Here is an 8,198-nt window from a genome sequence, read left to right as displayed (position 1 = left end):
TCCCGAACGCAGATTTTCGTCACCTTCTGTGAGTTTGTGTGTGTGTGCAGTAGGCGGCACTGTGTATACCCTGGGGGCAGTGATGTCTGGGGCTGAGCACTGCACATGGTCTTGGGAACAGAAGATGGAGCAGCAGGGCGGGAGGATCAATGCCAGGGAGGCAGGGACAATTCATTTTCATTTCCTCAGTCCCAGAGACCAGAACCCAGGATTCTGAGTCCAGGGCGCAGTACCACACCCTGCTGGTGTCCCTGGATGTCATGAGTGCTCATAGTGTCATGTTGCCTTGGCATTCATTTTTTAAGGTGTAAATTTATTTGCCTCACATCAGAGGCAGGCCTTGCTCACCATGGCAGTTTTCAATACTGTATCTGGTTCAAGTTTCTCCAGTTGGTGGCCAGGGGTGAAATCTTAGAGGCATCTCTCCTGCTTGGTGTGCTGGGCTCCCTTCTCTCCATCTACTTTCTTTAAACTGGTAATTCTGACATTTGCCCTTACATTTAAAGTGACCACTTCTCAGTCACAGCATGTTCTCCTGGTCCCAGTGTCTGCCGCTTGCTTGAAACACATCCATCAGAGCTCCCTGCTGGAAACCTGTCAGATAACACGTGTACTTAATAAAGCCATCGGCTTACCAGTCTCTTCTCTCCTCCCTGCCTGGCCTCGCTGACCTCTGTATCTGTGGTTTCCAGGTGTGCCGAGTGCTCTCCAGTGTCTGTAAGTAGAAAAAACACTTACACTTTCACATTGTGGTTTTATCATTATAGCCTCACATGCCATCCAGGGCCTGACATCGAGGCTGCCCTATGGGACCTGTGCTGGTTGAACCCCTGCTGGAGCTCTTGTTTTGGGACGTCTGGTTCTTCTGGGGACAGGAGTCTGCAGCTAACTTGATTGAAAAAGTGATACGTTTCATGGAAAACACTGGGTCAGATGATGTATTCATGTGCTTCAGCTGCCATAACAAACACCTTAACCTGGGTGAATTAAATAATAGAAATAGATTTTGCATAGTCCTGTGAATAATGTGCTATTTTAATCACTTTAAAATGTACAATCAGGTGGAATTAACCACATACACAGTGTTAAGTTCCCATCACCACTATTTTTCCTAGAAAACTTTTGTCATTTTAAACTGAAAGTTTGTATCTTTGAAACAATAATAACTCCCTGTTATTTTCCACCCTAGACCTTGATCATCTCTTCTCTATCTCTATGAATTTGCCTATTCTTGATGTTTCATATAAATGGAATTATATATGTATGTTATTAATTTCTGACATATTTCACTTAGCATAATGTTTCCAAAGTCCATGCATGTTGCAGTGGATGTCAGAGCTTCCTTCCTTTTTATGGCAGATTAACATTCTGTTGCATGTGTCACCACATCTGTTTTTTCATGAGTTGATGAACACTTGGATTGTTTTCATATTTTATCTTTTGTGAGTAATGCTGCAGTCAACATTCCCATGCCAGTACCTATTTGAGTCCCTGGATTCAATTCTTTGGGTATATACCTGGGAATGGATGCTGTTTCATGTGAAAATTCTATGATTATCTTCTTGAGGAACAGCACAACTGTTTTTGCTAGTGGCTGTACCTTTTTATAATCTCACCAGCAATACTTTTTCCCCATCTTTGTGGTTTTATCTGCCTCTGGTCTTTGATGATGGTGACGTACTGATGGGGTTTTGGTGTAGGTGTCCTTCCTGTTTGTTAGTTTTCCTTCTAACAGTCAGGACCCTCAGCTGTAGGTCTGTTAGAGATTGCTTGAGGTCCACTCCAGACCCTGTTTGCCTGGGTATCAGCAGCAGAGGCTGCAGAAGATAGAATATTGCTGAACAGCGAGTGTACCTGTCTGATTCTTGCTTTGGAAGCTTCCTCTCAGGGGTGTACTCCACCGTGTGAGGTGTGGGGTGTCGGTCTGCCCCTAGTGGGGGATGTCTCCCTGTTAGGCTACTCAGGGGTCAGGGACCCACTTGAGCAGGCAGTCTGTCCGTTCTCAGATCTCAGCCTCCGTATTGGGAGATCCACTGCTCTCTTCAAAGCTGTAAGACAGAGTCGTTTGCGTCTGCAGAGGTTTCAGCTGTTTTTTTTTGTTTTGTTTTTTTTTTTGTTGTTGTTGTTTAGCTGTGCCCTGTCCCCAGAGGTGGAGTCTACAGAGACAGGCAGGACTCCTTGAGCTGCTGTGAGCTCCACCCAGTTCAAGCTTCCCAGCCACTTTGTTTATCTACTTAAGCCTCAGCAATGGCAGGCGCCCCTGCCCCAGCCTCGCTGCTGCCTTGTGGCGAGATCGTAGACTGCTGTGCTAGCAATGAGGGAGGCTCCGTGGGCGTGGGACCCTCCCAGCCACGTGTGGGATATAATCTCCTGGTGTGCCCGTTTTCTAAGACCCTTGGTAAAGCACAGTATTTGGGTGGGAGTTACCCGATTTTCCAGGTGTTCTGTGTCTCAGTTCCCCTGGCTAGGAAAAGGGATTCCCTTCCCCCTTGCGCTTCCCAGATGAGGCAATGCCTCGCCCTGCTTCAGCTCTCGCTGGTCGGGCTGCAGCAGCTGACCAGCACTGATTGTCCGGCACTCGCTAGTGAGATGAACCCAGTACCTTAGTTAAAAATGCAGAAATCGCCTGTCTTCTGTCGCTCGCGCTGGGAGTTGGAGACTGGAGCTGTTCCTTTTGGCCATCTTGCTCCCAGTTTCTCCATGTTCTATTTTAATTGTGGTATCTAAATATCACAGAATAAGATGCAGTTTTTGTACTAGATATGACCTTAGAACATTATTTTTACCTTTTAAAAAAAAAAATTTAAAGAGAGAGTGTCTCACTCTCATACCCAGGCTAAAGTGCAGTGGCGAGTTTATAATTGACTGCAGCCTCAACCTTGTGAGCTCAAGCGATACTCCTGTCTCAGCCTCCTAAGTAGCTGGAATCACAGGCACGTGCTACCATGCTTAGCTAATTTTTTTGTGTTTTTTTTTTTCTGTAGAGATAGGGTTTCACCCAGGCTGGAGAAATCCCAGGCTTTTCTCAAACTTCTGGGCTCAAGTGATCTACCCACTTTCACTCCCAAAATACTGAAATTACCAGCAAGTGTCACCCCACCTGATTCTGCTTTTTTTTTTTTTCCCTCAAATTGGACTGCGGTCTACTCTCTCATCTCTTTCCCCATCAGGTGATTTCTATTTTTCCTCTATTTCTCTACCATATGTCTATACCAAAATCCAGATGTATTTGCTTTTGTTTAGAAATAGATTTTTCTTTTTTTTAAAGACAAGTCTTAGGAATGGTCTCCTAGCTGATTTTCAGGATTCTAATCTTCACTGTCAGTTATATGTTTGCATTTCCAGATACTGATTACAGTCACTTGTAGGGCATTTAAAACCTAGCAATGCCTGTACCATCCCTCAAGTGTATCTGATTTGGCTGATGTGTGGTGTAACCCAGGGATTGGTTGTTTAACAATGCTTTCAAGGAAAAGGGTCACTTTGCATTGGAGGAACTTTAACCCAGTGATCAAAGTTAACATCCACAGTAATCAGAGTTAACGACATATTAGGGCATTGTAATATAATGGATGGAGAAGGTGCAGCATCATCCCTGTAGTATTCTTGTACAACCTGTATAACCTGAGTTTAATCATGAGAAAATATTAGAAAAGTCCAAACTGAGGGTCATGCTACAAAATAAGTAACCAATACTCTTCAAAAATGTGAAGCTCTTAAAGGTAAATCCTAAGTTTCACAGATTAAAGGAGACTGAAAGAACAGTACAATGAAGAGAAATATGTGTTACTAGATTGGATCCTGGTCCAGAAAAAGGACATTAGTCAGAACATAGAGGGGATTTGGATAAGGTCTGTACAGACATTCATTTTACAGTGTTAATAATCATTTATTGATTTTGATTATTAGGTGCATATCTATAATGTTAATATTTGGGAAAGTTGAATGAAAAGCATATGAGGACTTTGCCTATTTTTGGAAGATTTTAGAAAGTCTGAAATTATTTCAAACTTAAACATGAAAAGAAAAGAAATAGAGATCTTTTAGATATTTCTATTAAGTTTCCAAAGTTGAAGATCATTTCCCAACTTCTCTTGCCTAATACTGGTCAGAGTAATCTTCCTGGAAATGCTGTTGGTCATGTTTGTGACCTTCTCAAAGCTTTCCAGTGACTTCTCTTATCTGTAGGATGAAGTTCCCATTACGTAGGCTGTCATTCAGTGTCCTCATAGCATAGCCCTAATCTCCCTTTTTTTTTTTTTTTGATCCGTGTTGAAGGACTTGACCAATATTTTAGTTTCTTATGGCCAAACTTGTTCTAATTTTTTCTTGCTTGTGTGATGCTCTTCCCGGTCTTCTCAACTGTGGGACTTCAGTCAAGGTGGTGGGAAATATTTTAGAAGAAAAATTATAAAGATAGTTATAGGAAATAGTCACAAACCTTCTTGGAAGTCTGGGGGTTTGCATAGCTTCAGTGAGATGTTTGGCTGAAGGCAGCTGAATTATCTTAAATGCTTAAGGCATAGATACACAAGAATGTTGAGGAGTTTATCTAAATAGCTTGTTTACTTAGGCATTCCTAAAGCCAACATTTAATCTTATGCTGGTGGAGCTACTCTTGGGGAGGTTGGCAATGTCAATTACCTTCTAGTGGTGTTTACTCAAGACCTTTGTCATTTAATCTGTACTAAATAAATATGCACTTCCCTGGTTGATCAGGGCCAAGGCTGTTAACTCTTTACCTGACCCTTCTAGGTATCCGTGAGTGACTCGGCCACCTAGCCTGCTCTTTCACTGGATATTTGTGTCTGAGTGTATTTGTTCATCCATTGCTGGGTCAGGGTCTACCGGTTGGATCCAGACAGTTGGTGTCCCGTGAGAGGACCTGGCATATTGGTGATCAGTTCTGAGATATACCTGCAAATAATCATAACAAAACCTTTGAAAACTAAGGAGAAGACTGTGCAGTTGGTAAGCCAGTAAGTCGATAAGTCAGTAAGTCAGTAGGTCATGGGTGCCCGCTTGGGATCTCCAATTTCGAGGGAATTGTTCAGGGTATGGTTTTATCACGGGACAACAGTTATCAGCACAACAGGAGCAGTATCTAAAAGTATTCAAACAGCTGCTTTAAGCCACTGGAGCCATGTTTTGGAGGCTCAACTAAGGGATCTAATGCAAATTGTATCACTTAACCCATGGTTCCCGAAAGAAGGTAAGCTAGACATAGAGCTTTGGGAACAAGTGCCAAGAAATATTTTTGTTGTTGTTGTTTGAGACAGATATAAGAAACAGAAAAGAGGGAGATGTGGGAGTTCAGTCAGGGTGGTGGAGATGATTTTAGTGGAAAATTATAAAGATAGTTATAGGAAATAGTTGCAAACCTTCTTGGAAGGCCGGGGAGGTTGCATAGCTTCAGTAAAAGATTTGGCTGAAGGCAGCTGAATTCTCTTAAAAGGTGTAGATATATAGGATTGTAGAGGAGTTTACTCAGGTGGTCTTAAGAACAACCTTTGATTATCTGCAGGAGGTCGGTAATGTCAATGACCCTCTAGTGGTGTTTACTCAAGACGCTTGTAATTTAATCTGTACTAAATAAATGCGAACTTAGCTGGCTGATTTGGGCCACTGCTACTAACTCTTTTCCAGAACTTTCTTGGTATGGGTGAGTGGCTCCGCAGCCCAGCCCATTCTTTCGTTGGATATTTGTGTCTGAGTATATTTGTTCATCCGTCGCTGTTTCAGGATCTGCCAGTCCGACTCAGACACTCAACCTCCTTAATTGTTTTTTGTCCTAAGGCCAATTTCAGACCCTGTCTCTTCATTGATGTTTGTATGGTTATTTCTGTTAGAGGCAGCCAACTTTCCTTTCTTTGAATTCTGGTAAGTATAATTGTGTAGAGTGAAATACACAATATTATTAATTAGAAAAAAGCAGCTAATTTATTCTCCTCATTAAAAATTTTCCTTTTAAAACAAATCTTAAAATTTTGATTGGAGAAGGATTAGAGACAAAATTGTTGATGTTTGAAATTCATTGTGGTTTTTTCAAAAAATGCTTGTTTTAGTTTCAGGGGTACATGTGTAGGTCTGTTACGTAGGTAAACCCATGTCATGGGGGTTTGATGTACAGATTATATCACCAATTAGGTACTAAGCCTAATACTCAATAATTATTTTTTCTTCTCTTCTTTTGCCTCCAACCTTCCACCCTCAAGTAGGTCCTGGTGTGTGTTGCTCCCGTTGCATCCATGTATTCTGTTTATTTAGTACCCACTTATACATGCAATATTTCATTTACTGGTTCCTGCATTAGTTTGCTAAGGGTATTATTCTCTAGCTCCATTTATGTTCCTGCAATAGACAAGATCTCATCCTTTTTTTTCATGGATGCATAGTATTCCATGGTGTATATGTACCACATTTTAAAAAATCCAAGTTCCATTGACTGGCATTTAGGTTGATTCTATGTCTTTTCTGTAGGAAATAGTGCTGCAATGAAAATTTGTGTGCATGTGTCTTTATGGTAGAATGATTTATATTCCTCTGGGTATATAACCAGTAATGAGATTGCAGGGTCAAATGGTAGTTCTGTTTTTAGCTCTTTGAGGAATTGTCACACTGCTTTCCACAATGGTTGAACTAATTGACACTGCCACCAACAGTGTATAAGCATTCCCTTTTCTCTGTAGCTTTGCCAGCATGTTATCTTTTGTTTTTTGATACTAGCCATTCTGACTGGTGTGAGATGGTGTCTGGTTGTGGGTTTGATTTATATTTCTCTAATGATCAGAGATATTGAGCTTTTTCATGTGCTGTAGGCCACATGTATAACTTCTTTTGAAACGTGTCTCTCCATGTCCTTTGCCCACTTTTTAATGGTTTATTTTCTTCTCAATTTATTTAAGTTTTGTATAGATGCTGGATATCAGACCTTTGTCCAATGCATAATTTCTGAATATTTTCTCTCATTTCTTAAGTTGTCTGTTCCCTCGGTTGACAGTTTCTTTGCTAGAAGCATGAGTTTTAGATTCAGAAATGTGAGTCTGAGTCCTGGTTCCACCTTTAATGGGCTCTGAGATAAGGGACAAGTTCATCGATGTTTTGGGACAGTGGTATAATAGTAACTGATTAAAGGGTCATTGTGAGCATTATATGAGGTGCAAACATAAAAGTCCCCAGTGTTTAGCAGGGTTTTTCCTCTTCATTTTCATCTACATGTTAAGCTGTATTTTTTCTCATAAAACAAGGTCACATCAATTGTAACTTTAAGTGTGCAATCTAAGTCTAGCTCCTAAAACTAAAGTCTGTTAGACTTTACACTGATAATGTCTTTCCTTATCTGGATCTGGGAGAAATAGATTGAATCTGATACCTTAAAGATAAAAAAATGTAGCGTTGAGTTTTCTCTGAGGGCTGCTACGTGCAAGGTTTCACTGACACAAGACCAGCTTTGCTAACTGAACTTCCTTTCTTTCTCCCATGACCTGTATTACCACTAAACCTGATTTACTGCCATAACCTTGTTTTGGACATGCAGAAATGTAGATAAATAATCAACCAGCTAAAGGGTAAAAATGTGTTAGTCTCGAGTTTTCTGGCTTCTCTCTGTACATTCTTTCCAATAGGATGGTAAAAATCACTGTTTCCTCCATCAAATTTTGATCAATGGGGGAAGATTTGTGTTGGACTAGTCTTGGTGTAGTAATTCTGGTGTACTTTTTAGCGATGTTGGGGTATGAATATTTTGATTGTTTAATCCATTTCCTCCCAGAAATAGTCTTTTCCTTTACCTCTTTCCTTCAGTGTTGTTCATAAATGGAATTACTGAATAAAGTTTTCTCTCATCTTGTCATATGTCCTTGAGGGGTTGATCTGTGACGGAGTCAGAGCACTCACTCTTGGTCTCCACCATCAGGGGGAGGAATCATTTTTGAGTCACATTAGTTGACTGCCTTAACATGGTTGAGAACCTGAGGTTTTTTATTTTTTCTTTTGTTTTCCAAATGTGTTAAGCTCCCAGGAGGGCTTGTCATAAGAAATCCCATCCATCTTGGACTTTGGTCATCCCAAGTCTTTTTGCTTGGATAGCGCTGTGGCAACACGAGTCTTTTGCTTTCCTAAGCCTATTCCTGAGAGTACATATTTTATTTTGTTGGGGTGGGGGAAAAGATCATTGGGGTTGGTTTTTCACTGAAGAG

Source organism: Chlorocebus sabaeus, chromosome 6 (genome assembly GCF_047675955.1).
Source record: "Chlorocebus sabaeus isolate Y175 chromosome 6, mChlSab1.0.hap1, whole genome shotgun sequence".
NCBI lineage: Eukaryota > Metazoa > Chordata > Mammalia > Primates > Cercopithecidae > Chlorocebus > Chlorocebus sabaeus.
Note: the sequence above shows the minus strand (reverse complement) of the source record.